Raw genomic sequence first — 12,831 nt, 5'->3', positions numbered from 1 at the left:
AAGTGTGAAGAAATTTTTGTTTTTGCCTCTTCAAAATATTAATTATGTTAAATTAGTGCAACTGGGGAGTAAAAATACAGAAAACTTGTTACTTTGTTCTCAAACTATGACCTTGTTCTCAAACTATCAACATTTGGTCTTATAGCACTTTCTCTTATTTTTATGCTTGACTAGGAAATAAAAGTAGCTCTCCCACTACCCTATTACTGAACTCATTTTATAAATGAAGTAATAAACATGGTATTAATAACAACATTCAAATATAAGTTAGGTTTTAGAGTACTCCCTGTTGAACAGGACTAAAACAATAGTTCGACCCTTTTGACTTTCTTCCTAGATACACAAAACTAAGCAGAAGTAGGTGCCTAGTAACTATTAAATGACATTCCTATGTAAAAAGAGAGGTTCCTCTACATCCCATATCCCCAGGACCACATAAAGAAGGTTCCACAGCTGGGGCAGTTTGGTCTTTTATTATCCCCATATATTAAGTAACCCTTTTAGTTATGCACACTTGGAAATCCATTTTATGCTTCCAATAATTTAAAGCCTCAAAAGCAGGTTAGAGATTTTAGTTGTCTCTCTTGTGCGTGCCCTCACTCTCACACACTCTCTTCTCTCTCTCTCTCTATAAAGTTTCTCACACCAACAGTCCCCCATAGACAAATATGAATATCCAGCCCTGAAAGCTGAAAACATGTGTGTGTGTATTTCATGATCAGGAAAAAAGGCTATCTTTAACATATTATTTATAAGTATTAGTAAAAAACAATGGACAAAGACGTCAAGGCTAATACATGACTATTATGCCAAGCATAATGCCCAAGCACTACATCCATTATTCACCCAGCAACCACTCTTGGCATCCCAACCAGGTGCTATCACTATGTCAAGACAGCATGATTACAATGGTACACAAAAGAAAAGTGGTGGCCAGGTTTATGGGCCTGCAGTTGTTTGGGGCGTATAGGTTTACAGTGAATACATAATCACAAACGATGGCCAAGGTGGTTTAGGAAAGATGAGCTGGCTAGTAGAAACCTCGATGCAGACCAACTGCAGATATAGTGGCTGTGGGAGGCTAGTCGGAGGAAGTGACATGTGAGTTGAGATCTGAAGGGTAAACAGAAGCTAACCAGGCAAAGGGAAAGGGTGGGAGGGGAAGAGCATTCTGGTTACAGGAAACGCTATAGGAAGCTCAAGATGGTGAGAAAGAGATGAAGGCTTTGGATGAAGTTAAGGCAGCCAATGGAGCTAGGGATGTGGGCAAGCACCTGTGTACTCAGGGACTTGCAGCTATATTAAAATGCTTATATTCATAGCTACGAAAATGCCAGCCTACAAAGGAATTGAACTCATCTGTATTACCCAGTGATATATATTATGCAAAGTCCTTTAAAAGTTGTTATGTATGATGTTTTCATTGGCTGAATCTCCTAAGGGACACAAGTTTAGGAGTTAGCCTGACCAGCGTGCCAAACCTCTAGTGATCATCCAGAGTGGTTAACCTTCATAGAGCCTCAGTTACTAATCTGTAAAGAGGGGATGATACCACTCACTGTCACGGCTGCTGAGAGAACTCACAGGCATATGCAAGGACACAGGCATAACGACTGGCACCATGCAGCCCCGCCCGAGCACTGGAACACCTGAGGGATGAATTCAAGGAGAAAGGCAGAGTGGCTATCAAAGTACCACCTTTATTACTGATAAACCTGAGACTGAGGAATATGACTTAAGAGTGCAGGAACAATAGGCTTGCTATTCCTGAAGCATAGAATTAAACAGACTCACCAACCCAGTCCCAGGCCACACTAGAAAACCACAAGGCCTCCCATATGTTAAGTGCTGCTGTAAAACTCACACGATGGAGGGACAGGGTTCCCATAGGCAGTCAGCTCCCCAAAGAAGGGGCTGGGCTAGGCACGCTCAGCCCTTCCTCCCAGGCAGCTTCAGCTTGGGCAGTGAGAAGGCAGACAGGAGTGCTGCAATAGTACAGTTCCTGCCACTTGGAAGGAAACATCAGGAGTGGGGAAGAACAGTTCCATCAACAGTATCTTCAGTATGATCTGTAAAACAGTCTTGTTTATACCATAAAATGTCATAAGTCAGAATATAAAATCCCACATATGTCTATATGTGTTTTTTTCACTAAATGCCCTAAATTTGTTCTCATAGACAGCATCAAGAAGTTAAAAAATGAAACAAAACTAAATTTAGCATGAATAATACAACAGGAGAAAGGTTCCTCTCTGTTTTCCATATATATTCAGTCTCTGATTCTCACCCTACTCCAGGAAATAAGCAAATTCTAGCCCTAAGGATAATCTTAGACATACTACTCCACAGTCTTATTTCTAAACCGAAAAAGAACCACATCTCTGGTTTTTGGAGGGAAAAGAAATTGAGCCATAAAGGCAGATTTCATATATGTAAGTATTTGTTTATTAACAACAACAAACAGGCCTTAGGGCTATCCATTTGTTTATCTAGTTACTTGTGGCATGAATCCTGTAATAATATACTTTTGTAATAATCTCCTAATATTTCTCCAAATAGAAGTATCTCTCAAAAGAATGTTTATTCAAAAGCACTCTCAAGCTTGCACTTACTGACCCCTCACAACCACTCAAGGCTGTTCTGAGGGCGCTCAAGTGTAAGAAAGCCTCCTTCTTGGACTTACGCATGTGCTGAGAGGACTATGACTCACAATCGCAGTCTTCGTGCCACAGATGGGCCCTATAAAATAAACAGCCTCGGACTAGGAGCCCTGCGTGACTCTAGTGAGTCATATGAACTCTCAGGAAAGAGCCTTTAAAAATTTTTAACTCATGTACTTAATCACATGAAAAGTCAGATTCAGCTTCAAGAGAAATGGTACATAGGGAGGAGAAACCAAGTGCTAAGCAGCAATCCTTTTAGCCTAGAATCTACGCAGGAACAGCACATCACACATCTTACTCAAATCTGCAGGCCATTTTGTATTAAACCATTCACATGTGCATGGATTCAGAAATTCATTCAACCAACATTCGGTGACAATCTTTTGTGGAGAGAGCATAAAATTAAAAGAACCATCACTGACCTAACTGAGTATATTGTTTGGCTAGAAAAAAAACAGACGGCCGGGCACGGCGGCTCAAGCCTGCAATCCCAGCACTTTGGGAGGCCGAGACGGGTGGATCACAAGGTCAGGGGATCAAGACCATCCTGGCAAACACGGTGAAACCCCGTCTCTAGTAAAAAATACAAAAAAATACAAAAAAAAAAAAAAAAAAAAAAAACTAGCCGGGCGAGGTGGCGGGCGCCTGTAGTCCCAGCTACTCGGGAGGCTGAGGCAGGAGAATGGCGTAAACCCGGGAGGCGGAGCTTGCAGTGAGCTGAGATCCGGCCACTGCACTCCAGCCCTGCGACAGAGCGACTCCGTCTCAAAAAAAAAAAAAAAAAAAGAAAGAAAGAAAAAAAACAGACAAGGCAATAATTACAATACAGAGCAACAAACTACCTCCCATAGCACAGAGGAGGGGGAGACCTGACTGGATGTCTCAGTCTGCTTTCTGTTGCTTATAACAGAATATCTGAAACTAAAATTTATAAAGAAATGTATTTCTTTCAGTAATTGACGCTAAGAAGCCCAAGTCAAATGGCCTCATCTGGTGAGGGCCTTCTTGCTGGTGGGCAGTGGCACGATTTCCGCTCACTGCAAGCTCCACCTCCCGGGTTCACGCCATTCTCCTGCCTCAAAGTCCTGAGTAGCTGGGACTACAGGCGCCCGCCACCATGCCCGGTTAAATTTTTTTTTTTTTTTTTTTGTATTTTTAGTAGAGATGGGGTTTCACCGTGTTAGCCAGGTTGGTCTCCATCTCCTGACCTCATGATCTGCCTGCTTTGGCCTCCCAAAGTACTGGGATTACAGGCTTGAGCCACCACGCCCAGCCAGAACTCTGCAGATTCTTGAGGCAGCACAGGGCATCACATGGTGAGGGGCTGAGTCTGCCAGTTCAAGTCTCTCCTTCTCTTCTCATAAAGCCACTGTTCCCTCTCCCATAATAACCCATTAAACCACTAATCCATACATGGATTGATGCATTCATGAGAGCTCTTCTATGACTATCCAATCACCTCTTAAAGGCCCCACCTCTCACTCGTGACACTGGAGATTCAATACTGATTTCATACTGGAGATTAACATTTCAACATGAGTTTTGGAGGGGACAAATATTCAAACTATAGTCCTGGAGATGGTGTCAGTGCAAGCTTTCCAGGAAGCACTGCTTGAGCCCAGGCTTGGTTATGCACAGAAGTTTCTTAGGCAGGGAATAAAGAGGAAAAGTCTAGTGAGTAAGAGAACCTCTCTAGAGTCAGGAGCCAAGAGAGATCACAGAACTATAGGGGAAATACAGGGTAACTATGGGGGAACTATATGAGAACTATAAAAGAACTATAGGGAAAGTATAGGGGAACTCTAGGGGAACCCTAAGGGAAGTATAACTTATCCCATATGGCAAGGACAGAAGTGTTTCTTGGAATGGCAGATAAAAAGGCTGGAAGGAAAACCACAATACAGACTCCAACAAGAAATACAACATGTTGAGGATTTCAGTATATTCTGCTGCTGGGAATGGAAGGACCTTAGGCAAAGTGGTAACACAAACACCTCTGTGTATACAGTAATGGCCTGGAGGAGATAGGGCGTGACCCCAACTGATGTCAAAGGAAAACGGGTAAATTGTTTTCAGAAATCATAGTAACAAATGACACAAAGAGAGAAGACAAAGAGGAAGGGAAGGAACCTAAACATATCCAGAAAATGAAATCAACACAACGTGTACTCCCCTGCAGTAACATCTTTCCCCTCTAGCAGACCATAAGGTCCAGGGTCATATCTTAATTCATTTTGTGTACCCAGGTGCACAATAAATAGAACTCAGGAAACATTGGCTGACTCTAGGAATCACAGCCTCAGTGGAAAAAAACGTTCCAGGGGTAGAAGAGAAAAATGAGGTTCTTTAAATTAACAGACTTAAACCCCAAACCCTAGACAAAGAATCCATATTTACAAAGGAGACTAACAGGGAATATAAAAGAAAGTTTTAGAGGTTCTGAGTGTCATCAGTCAGCAACACTGCCCCAACTCATCATGACTGTGGTAGGCAGAAAAAGGGCCTCCAAAGATGTCTACATCCCAGTCCCCAGAATCTGGGACTGTGTTACCTTACATGGCAAAAAAGGAGTTGGCAGATATGATTAAAATAAGGATCTAGAAACGGGAAGATAGGCTGGATTATCTAGGTTGGCTACATGTAATCACAAGGCTCTATTTATGAGGAAGGCAGAAGGGTCAATGCGAAGGAAAGGTAACAGAAGCAGAGGTTGATGCCGATGGGCTTTGAAGTGTGAGGAGGGCGTCACGAGACAAAATATGAGGGAGGTCTCTAGAAGCTAGAAAAGGCAAGGACCAGATTCTTCCCAGAGCTTTTGGGAGGAACTAACCCGGCCATCACCTTATTTCAGGGCTTCTGACATGCAAGACAGTAAGATGATGAAGCCACGAGGTTTGAGTTAATTTGTTACAGCAGCAATAGGATGCCAATATGGTGATCATCTGAGAAACTAGAAGCCCTGTGGCTTTCTGAAGGTGTCCAGGGGTTGTGCACCTTGATTTGTCAAGAGGTGCATAAGCCAGTCTTTAAGATCACGTTGGGTCACCGAAGTAGAGGACCCCAGTTTGGAATCATGAGCTAGAATAGCAGCCTGAAGACAGCAACCATGGAGGCACCCCATAGGATGAATGAAATGAGTCAAGGCCAGACCAGGAAGGCATGAAGAGACGGAAGAACCACAGGGGCAGTGAGATAACAAAACAGAAGAAGTGGGAAAACATGTAGTCTACACTGCAGAAGAGCGGGGGAACGACAGGGTGAAGATAGAAAATCAGAAAGGAATGCGGAAAGCTGGGTGAGGCAATAGGAGAGGAAGCATCGGGAGAAAAGGACCAGGCAGGGCAAGGATGGGGAGAGACACAGAAATGAGGAGGCCAAATGACCCAACACACAGAAAGATGTGATCCACGAGGGAAAAAGACACGAGCCTTCAATGACGTTGTTAGTTTCCTTTGAAATCCTGACACGTACACATTCACAGACCCCTCCTTGGTTCTTAAAGCAAAAAATGTGTCAGGTGCAACAGCAACATCAGGTTCTCTATCAGCCCCATTCTGAGAAGACATGCATAAGGGCAGCAAATGCACTGTGGGGCTAATGGAGAAGAAATGAGGGGATGTCCTCAAAGTACTGCATGGGGAGGAGAAGGGAGGAGAGAGACCTCACCCTCCACTTCGTTAGCGTTGATGCAGTGCAGGAAATGCCACCCCAAAACAGGACACTTTGGCATACTGAGTATTTTAAGCTGAAAGAAGCTGAGAAAACCACGGCATCAGAAAGGTCATGCTGACCATCTTCCCCCCTCCCCCCAGCAACAAAGCAGGACACAGACACTGAAATTCCACTTGTCCCCTTCTGCCCTGAGATGGGCTAGGAAACTCAGAGAGGTCACTCTCTGACTTCCTCCTTCCATCCTCCCTAAAGGCCTTCATGTGGCAGGTATCCTGCCCTGTATCTGGACGGCAGGAATGTCACACAGGCCACAGAGATGCTGAACAAACAGGCCTTGTTCAGTGCACCCTGTTCATTACCATCAGATCCTGCCCTGTTGTCCCTCAATCACACCTCCATGCGACTGTCCATAAAAACACAGTTTTATGGCCGGGCGCGGTGGCTCAAGCCTGTAATCCCAGCACTTTGGGAGGCCGAGACGGGCGGATCACGAGGTCAGGAGATCGAGACCATCCTGGCTAACACGGTGAAACCCCGTCTCTACTAAAAAATACAAAAAACTAGCCGGGCAAGGTGGCGGGCACCTGTAGTCCCAGCTACTCGGGAGGCTGAGGCAGGAGAATGGCGTAAACCCGGGAGGCGGAGCTTGCAGTGAGCTGAGATCCGGCCACTGCACTCCAGACTGGGTGACAGAGCGAGACTCCGTCTCAAAAAAAAAAAAGTTTTCTCTGAGTCTTCGGGTCTTCATTTTCTGAAGGCTCCTGTGTCATGTAAAACTTGTATTAAATAATTTTCTCTTTTTTTGAGATGGAGTCTTGCTCTGTCACCCAGGCTGGAATGCAGCAGCTCGATCTTGGCTCACTGCAACCTCCGCCTCCCGGGTTCAAGCAATTTTCCTGCCTCAGCCTCCCGATTAGCTGGGACTACAGGCACCTGCCACCACAACCTAATTTTTGTATTTTTAGTAGAGATGGGATTTCACGATATTGGCCAGTCTAGTCTTGAAATCCTGACCTTGTAATCGCCCGCTTCGGCCTCCCAAAGTGCTGGGACTATAGGTGTGAACCACTGCACCCAGCTGTATTAAATAATTTTTTATGTGTTTATCTTTTTGTTATACGGATTTCAGCCATAAACCTTGAGATGGGTGAGGAAAAGGTATTCCTTTTCTTCTTCCAGTGTCGAACTATATTTCTTGGAGCGTGAGGAAATGAGGATCCACAGTGTTCAGAGCCCCCGGCAAAGCACCAGGCAATGTCTCCTACGATAGCTCAGTGGACACGAGGAGAACAAGATGGGATAACTGCCAGGAAGATCAGGTGGACTAGAAACGTGCAAGTGACCAGAGTCACAGCCGCTCGTCGGCACCAACACTGACATCTGTTTCCAGTGCCTTGACACAAGGCTATTTCCTCATCTCTGACTTCTCCCAACATGTTTATTCCTGCCTTTGATAGTCATAGATGTGCTTCTCAAATGTACAGGTGACAATAAATAAGCACATAAATTAACAAAAAGGGATGGGAAAAGATATCTACAAAGCCAAACAATAAATTAAAACAAGATAAACATCAATAAAAATAAATGTGCATCTGCGGCTTCCCTGTAAAATCAGACTTTGTTAAGTGGATAGAGTTCTCATTTAGCATCATCTTCATCATTAAAAGATACATAACAATTGTGGAGCAGGTTTTTGTCTAAAATCCTAATTCAATTTTCAGGTGTGTTAATGAAGTATCTGGAGAGATGGTCCCTCTTGTCCCTGTCCCAGCACACAGCATTCCATTCAGCGCCTCAGGTTTTTGGCAGAGCATATGAGAAGCAGATTTGTTCAGAGGACTGTGGACTAGACAGTAAAGAAATCCTCTGGTCCACAGTTAGGGAGCTGAAGAAGGGGAGGAGCTGGAGACCAGGCTAGCCATTAACACGGCTGGCTAAGAATGAGCGGGGAGGACAACCATCTTCCAGCATGGAAAGGATGGGCACGTAAAACAGGAATGGGACGTGAATGTCTGGGCCACAGGGAGCTAGTACAAGTCACCAGTACTTACTTATCTGAAATCCTTGGAGTAAAATGTGGTTCAGAATTCAGATTTTTAATTTTATTTTATAAAGGCATCTGTACTGCATATTCTTTGACACCCCAAGGAGAGTCTGAGACAGCATTCCATAATTCCTAGGTTTTGATATTTCTGCATCAAAACCTAGGAATATTGACTTTAAGGAGGAAAAACCAGAGACCCTAAATAGCTTCACATCCATTCAGGTCAGGTTTGGTCACCAAATGAATTACAAAAATGGGCAGGTTTTGCTACTAAATTAGATACGGAAACTTTCTGATTATAGATTTTGGAGTACAGGCTAAGGTACTAAGAATGACCACCGAGAAGGCACACACCCAGTCCTCCCATCCTCAGGCACTCCCAGTCCCAATGTGTCATGGCCACACTGTGCCAGCTGACTCTGTCCCACCACGTGGGCTCCTGGCTGTTCTTTCCAGCCCAAGCTTCCTCCTTCCTTGAGACCTCTTCCTCTTCCTAGGATGCTTCCCACCAACCACCAGAGTCAACTCCATCTCCTTCCAGGGACTGCTCAAATACATCTTCACTGAGGCCTAACCTGATGCCTAAATTCCAAACTGAAACATGCTCCTACTTGGCACCACCTAGCTATTCCTTTAAGAGTGCCACTTACCCCTTCCTAACATGCTGCATAATTATCTTACTTATCATAGTTGCTGTCTATCTCCTCTACTGGAATACAAGTCCCATGAAGGCAGGCATCCTTGCCAGGTTCGTATTGCTCTAACTGTAACATATCAACCATGCCTCGTACATCCTAGGGACGACTGGTGGTGATATTAAAAGTGATTCAGGCATTGAACGAGTGACTACATTAATTGATTTTAGATGTCTTTTGGTCCCCAGATTCCATTCCCTAGGCTAGAATTAAACTGGGAAGTGTGGGGAGTGATGGTCAGCCCCGATCTCTTTGCTCCAAGACAGGTACAGAAAGGCATGAGAGTTTTTGCCCCTGCTCTTCTTTTCCCATGACAGTGACACCTGGAGAGGTCAATGTGTTCAGAACCTCGGGTACCACTGAGCATCTAGAAATTCACAGGGAACTTTTTGTTATTCTAGCAAAACAAAATGATGAAAATATACATCAGGTAGAGACAGCAAAATTGTCAGCCAGATTTTGCCCAATTTTCAGAAGAAAGAGGCAGCCCTGCCAAGCACTGGCACTCTACATTCTTAATAGCGTGACAGAAGGACCATAAAAAATGAGGAAAGATGGGCATCAGACTGTTCTTTACCATATGAGAGTTCACTAAGAGAGACAGCCTAGGACACAATTGCTGGGAACAAAAAACCTCAGACTCCATGCAAAGCACAGCGACCGAACGTCCTGGGTTGTTAAAGAAATCACTGACCCATCTTTTGTCCACTTAGTGATATAACCATAATGATGATGCCTGAGAGGAGATATCTGACTGGGTTAAATACAGCTCTTTATAAAAGCACGAGTCTCTTCAAATGTGCATGTATTTCAATTTGAGCAGGCTAGAAAAAAGTACTGATAGTTATTTAAATTGGACTTACCACCTTCTTTATGCAATGGACTAACTCTAGGACTTCTAAATGAGCAGTAATTTACCAGCAAAAAGATACATATTAAGTCTTTCAGAAATAGTTTTGCAATAATCAGAGCAATGATTGAAAGAAATTGAGGTCTGGGAAGTTAGCAGCACTTGCAGCAAATTAATCAATCTCTGGCATTTTGGAGCTGCTCTGAGTGCACAGGCATCAAGGGGCTCTGAGCCAGTCCCCATTCCTCAGACACACAGGTGGGGATTAAGCGGCACTTTCATTTCTTCAATAGTGAAAATAGTCTGTATTATCCAACTTTCAAATATGCCCATTTGTAAGATATTGATTGAAATTCTTACCACTGACATCACCAATAACATCAGCAGGGCTTGGAGTAATTCTGTTTGAAATATCTTATGCAAGCTAAATCCTGTATTCATTGAACATCTCAAAGAAGAATCTACCCTTTATACAGCCCATATGTTTTATTTTAATAATTAACGTAGTGTTGACCTTTGATTTCTAGACCACAACCAAGTTAACCCAAATATTTATCAGTTTGGAGTACTGTACTGAAACTAAACATTCTTACTTGTATCATCACATACTAGCAATATATATTGACAAGCACATTTTAAGTTGGCTAATGAATATACAGAGAACCAAAATAATATACAGATATCCAAAGTTATATCCTATTATTATTGGTATATTCAAGAAGAATTTGAATAGGGAAATTTAGAGCTTCATTCTGTTAAGACATAGTTCATTTCATGATATATTCATAATAGCTGAATAACATTATTTAATAAACCCGTATTTAAATGTTATCTAGAAGTTAATCCAAATAATATAGAATATACATAATAAATGCAGTAACTAGAAATACCAGCCAAATTAGAAGTTCTTTAGTCTTAAAATCAAATATCCAACTGTTAAGTGGGTTAACTTGGCCAAATCAAACTAAGAAGCCCAACACTGACAAACTTTTTTTTTTACATATTTAAAGGTTCAAACCTTTGCAAAACTAGGTCTCAAGCCAGTTCACTTTTAAACTATAATTATAGCACTCTAGTATGGGGAGAGTGGCAGTGCCTGTGCTACCTATCAAACATGATCTAAAAGACCAGGCTAGTCATTAATATGCCTGGTTAATAACGTCACTTTTCCTTAGTCAATATGCCTTAAAATATACAACTCTTCTGAAAACATAGTTGAAAGAGGTTAAGGATGCAAGATAAAGGAGGTTAAAATCCCTACAGTTTTGAATTTGCATAGGAATTGTCAGTGTGCACTCAGGGCACAGTTTGTCTTTAAATGTGTGTATGTGTGCATACCTAGGTATCCTAGCTCTCTCCAATGAGAAGATCCAAAAACAATAAATAAAATAAATAAAGTAGTAATGAGCACCTCTATGCTAAGAGTGTAACTTCTAATGGCCATTTCCCACAGAAAAAGAAACAGGATTCCCTGGAAAAACGGCCAATTCTAGGTCTAAAGTAGAAAACGGAAAATATACACCTAGAATATGTCATCGCACCAGAAAGCAAAGAAGCCCCCTGAGATGGACCAGGACAGGAGTCACCCATGCAGAGTAAGCCCCACTGGAAGGCTGGGGAAGACATCAGCAGCAATAAAGATATTAAGTACAATGGACTGAAACCCATCAAATGTGTTCAAACACACAAGCTGATGACAAAGATGCTGATGATGACAACAACAATAATTATAACTACCTTGGTCACTTTTAGGTGATGACCATGAGTGACGGATACACCCAGACCATTCTGCAACTCCTAATGAATTAATGAACCAAGGCAATGATCATCAATGGCTGATAATGTTATGGGATCCTTGGGGTGTTACTTCGCCACCCGGAAACCTCTGTGGCCAGTGGTACCTTTACCTGAGTTTTGCTTGGGCCCAATGGGCCCACTTGGCCTGGAAGGCTGCACTCGGCTGACACTACCGGCCTGGATTCCATGCCTGCCAAGGGCAAGTGGAGAGGTGAGGGGTGTGTAAGTGAGCAAGCATGGAATCTGGCCACTGCACACAGTCAGGCACATCAGCTGTGGCGGAATGGGCAGCTCCAGGTGCTGGCATGGGCACCAGCTCTCTGCAAGCTGCTTCCAAGGCTGGCAATGGGGAACACGGTGGCACCCAGAAGCTTGAGACACCAGAACTGCAGAGCCACAAAGAGGGTGCCACAGCCCTGGCCCAGGGAGCTTCTAGGTCTGGGCTCCCTGGAGGGCTACAGGTCTTCTCTCCTTCTCTCTTTCTTGTCACCCACAATGTGGTGAGCAAAGAGTGTGTTTCAGCCCTGCTTGTGTTACAGCCCTTGCAGCCCCGCCATTTGGTGCGTCCCGAGTTCTTGTCCTGTGTCCAGGAAGAATGAGGTATGCAGACAAGCGGAAGGTGAGTAAGGTGAACAGGAGCTTTACTGAATGACAGAATAACTCAAAGGAAACCCACAGGGGTCAGCTCCACTCCACAGTGAGGGTGTCCAACAAGTGTTCAGCTCTCAGCAGAGAGGAGACCCTGGAGTGGGTAGCTCCTCTGTGTAGGCAGGTCATCAGTCAAGTGCTCAGCTCTCAGCAGGGAGGAGACCCTGGAGTGAGTAGCTCCTTTCCCAGGCAGGCTGGCCTGAGTGCTCAAGTCTGGCTGAATCCATGGATTTTATGGGCTTCAGAGTGGAGGAAGTGTGTGTTGATCGGTTCATGGGTGGCCATGGGAGGGCACAAAAAAAAAAAAAAAAAAAAAACATAATTTTCCACTCCCGGACTGCAGGACTGACAGCCTGGCTCCCAGCCTTCAGGCCTTCCCTGGCTTAAAGGTGGGATTTCGCTGAGGAACTCCTCCTGGAGTTCCTGGAGCCTGTCTGCCTCCTGCTGTTCATGGCACCCAGG

The 12,831-nt window shown here is 43.9% G+C and overlaps 1 protein-coding gene across 12 annotated transcripts in view; it reads right to left on the bottom strand.

Moving 5' to 3' along the window:
- Positions 1-12,831, bottom strand: part of PTPRM (protein tyrosine phosphatase receptor type M) — an 864,300-nt gene that overhangs the window by 463,020 nt on the left and 388,449 nt on the right. The gene's annotated exons all lie outside the window — the stretch shown is intronic.

The sequence above is a fragment of the Trachypithecus francoisi genome, unplaced genomic scaffold, assembly GCF_009764315.1.
Source record: "Trachypithecus francoisi isolate TF-2019V2 unplaced genomic scaffold, Tfra_2.0 Lachesis_group19, whole genome shotgun sequence".
Classification (NCBI taxonomy): Eukaryota; Metazoa; Chordata; class Mammalia; order Primates; family Cercopithecidae; genus Trachypithecus; species Trachypithecus francoisi.
This window is presented reverse-complemented; position numbering and strand designations above follow the sequence as displayed.